Below are 3,184 nucleotides of genomic sequence, written 5' to 3'. Positions count from 1 at the left end.
GTGTGGATTGACTGCAGGCGGACCCTTGGGTGGCTTAGTGCCAGCTACAAACTCCTGAGCAGAGTGAATGAAGTCTCCTTCAGGCCTCCCTCTCCTGGCCTTCCAATGTCTTCTTGCAAATGAAGAGAATGAGAATATGTTTTTCTGAAGTGGTGTCCTGACATTCCACCTTGTCCACTACTGACCCTGATAAAGGGGTAGAGGGCTGAATGGGTCCCTCAAGCACAGACTGCTGTCAGTGAGGTCACCCACATCCCAGGGTTCAGAGCTGAGAAGGGCCACTTTGAACTGGATGGCCCAGGAGAGCTTTTCCAACGTGACCATTAGACTTTTGGGCACCAGTGGGCTGTTGGCACTGTTTCCTGGCCACTGTGCTGCACTAGGATACCCTGAGCTCCAAGGAGCTAGCACTGGCTTTGAAAGCATGTGCTCTGCTTCCAAAAGCTCAGCCCTCTGGGCCTCACTCAGTGATTCAGACCCGGCTGGTGCAGCAAGCCCAGGAAACAGGGTCTTAAGCTCCTTGTGATTAAGAATGAGCCGTAGTCATTGCTTTCTTGTTGTTTCAGGTCCAGTGCAGAATCTGTGCCCATCCTGTGGCTACCTGCTGCTTCTGGCCATACTCAAGGGTGCTAGGCAAGGAGTTCTCAGTCAGCCCCTACTAGAGAGCCAACCTGAAAATGGAACTGATGATAACGACGCATAGTAAGCCAGTGAGATGACTAAATGAGGAAAAGACTCGTAAGTTAGTTCCCCAAACACACCCACACACACCCACACACACCCACACACACACACACACACACACACACACACACACGCACACACACACACACACACACGCACGCATGCACGCACGCACAAATAAATAAAATATAATTTAAAATGACATATTATGAGCCTCAGTGTTATGAGTAATTCTCTGTTTCTTTTTGGCAGGACAGCCCAAGAGATGAAAGGGGAACTAGAGTTCAGAGCTGCAACATGTGGGATTGAGACAGGAATCCCATTTAACACCATTCTGCACACCATTCTCCAGTGAGGGGCTGTCCTTGACATCGCTTTGTTTGTCTGGCTTATGCAAGCCCATCATTAATTCACTTTCAAAGTGTGATATCAACAGTCTTGGCATAAAAAACATCTCTTAAATAATAAAGGCTTTGGTTCCACTGGGTTGCTTTGAAATGGCAGCTCTTTAAAACATGATTAAAAGTCTCCATTGGGTTTATTATTAATGAATAAGGTTTTGTACTTATGCATATGAGCCCTTCTCTAGACAAAGATTTTCAATTCTGTTCCAAGTGAGGCATGGGGCACACATATGAACTTACTCTATTAGGAGAGCCACAAACACACTAAGCCAGTCTATGTTGCCCATGACAGGCTACAACTTAAAATGCAAATAATTTTGATCTTTTATAAAAAGCTTTGGGAAAAAAAATCAAGAAAATGGTGCTACCTACTGCTCCTAACAGTCTTTGTTTTCTGTCTTCTGTGCTTTAATGTCAGGGCCTGCTGGGGCTGATTCTCCAAATTCTGAGACACACAAGCAGCTAGCTCATAGCATTGTTTTTCTTTCTTTTCTTTTTTTTTTCTTGGTAGTGTTTTATGTTTTCCCCCAACATAATATTTTTATTAAGCAATTGGGAGTTTCATGCAATGTGCCCAATCACACTTGCTTCCCATTCCTCCCAGGTCTATCTTCCATGCTTGCACCCTCTCCCTACCTCCCCCCCCCAAAGAAAACAAAACAAAAAATATGCCAAAAAAGTTGTGTCGCCCATGTAATCATTGGAGCATGGCCAAACTCCGGGAAAACTGAGTCCTCTCCCCATTCCCCCACCACCAGAAGACATCAACTGTGAGGAGTCACACTTCAGCATCTTTATCACAGTTCTGGCTGAACTATTTCTTTTAGAGGGATGTTGTCATGGAAGTCTTCATGTCTCTCATTCTCATTTGTGAGTCTGCAGCCATTGATACCACTGTGAAAAGGAACTTCCTTATCCATAGCAGCAAGCAACAACATGGATCGCGGATATCAACATGTTCTCCATCAGCAACAGGGACCATGGATGCCAACATGGCCTCCAGTGACAGCTAGGATCACAGAGGCCTCTCAGAGAGCCAGAAAAATGAATTCAGTTATCTTGTCGCTCAGAGTCAGGGTGATCGTGAGGTTAGGCAGAGCATTCAGGGACAGTACCTGTGCGAGCTCCAGGCCAGGCACAACCTCCCTGCTGGCTGCCCCACTGGCTCCCTAGGCAGGCCCGTTGTGCTTGCAGCTGAGGCCCTGACTCTCCTCTCCACTGGCAGGGCAAGCTGTGTCAGCAGCGGTGGCAGTGGCGGCAGCAGCAGCAGCTAGGTGCCATGGACTGGGCCTGCTGGTTAAGTGACAACCTGGCCTAGCAGGGGCCACTAGGCTTTGTGGGCATGGTGGTGTCCCGAATTTCCTGGCAGCGCAAGGGACCTGTCCTCTTCAACAACAACATGCTGTGGCAAACCTATTGCCACCTCTGCATCTTTAGCTCTCTCCACAGAGTGCTGCTCCCTTCAGCATCTTGTTTTCCAGTTCCATGAAACCACTTTTAAAATTCATCTACCCATAAGACCTGCCTTTTTTTTTTCAGTTGTTCCTCCCCTTGAAGCCTCCTTTGGTCTCTCAGGTGCCATTTCTGCCATCTTCAGCGTTTGTTTTTCAAAATGAAAAGTAACCCCTCATGGCCCACACCCAACTGTCTTTGTATTGGATTGTCACCCTAATGATGCTTCCTACCTACCCGTCCTGCACACTCAGGACTGAGGGTCACATGCCAGAAAACTAGGGACAATTCCGGTGCCCCTGAACCTCCTGAGGTTGGTCAATTCTAAACCTGTGGACTCATCTGTTGGTCTCCATGGAAACACCACAATGCAGGTTGTCCTGGTTAGTTTTTATGTTCATTTGGCATGACCTAGAGTCACCTGGGAGGAGGGAACCTCACTTAAAGTATTTCTTTGCTCAGATCAGTCTGTGGCCATGTGAAGAAAATATCACCTTGCTTGATGATTGATGCTAGAAGGCTCAGCCCAGGGGCCACTATCCCTAGGTGGGGGTGGGGTGTAGTACTAGACCATGTAGGCGAGCTAGCTGAGCCAGTAAGCAATTAAGCAGCCTTCATCCATGGTTTTTCCTTGACTTCCTGCC

At 47.6% G+C, this 3,184-nt stretch overlaps 1 long non-coding RNA gene across 1 annotated transcript; it reads left to right on the top strand.

Moving 5' to 3' along the window:
• Positions 1–572: 572 nt before the first annotated feature.
• On the top strand, positions 573–1,203 carry LOC121133418. The gene is made up of 2 exons (XR_005870245.1): positions 573–738; positions 937–1,203. It is a non-coding gene; the product is annotated as an uncharacterized LOC121133418 (long non-coding RNA).
• The last annotated feature ends 1,981 nt before the right edge of the window (positions 1,204–3,184 follow it).

This window comes from Mesocricetus auratus, unplaced genomic scaffold (assembly GCF_017639785.1).
Source record: "Mesocricetus auratus isolate SY011 unplaced genomic scaffold, BCM_Maur_2.0 Super-Scaffold_100022, whole genome shotgun sequence".
NCBI classification, from domain to species: Eukaryota; Metazoa; Chordata; class Mammalia; order Rodentia; family Cricetidae; genus Mesocricetus; species Mesocricetus auratus.
This window is presented reverse-complemented; position numbering and strand designations above follow the sequence as displayed.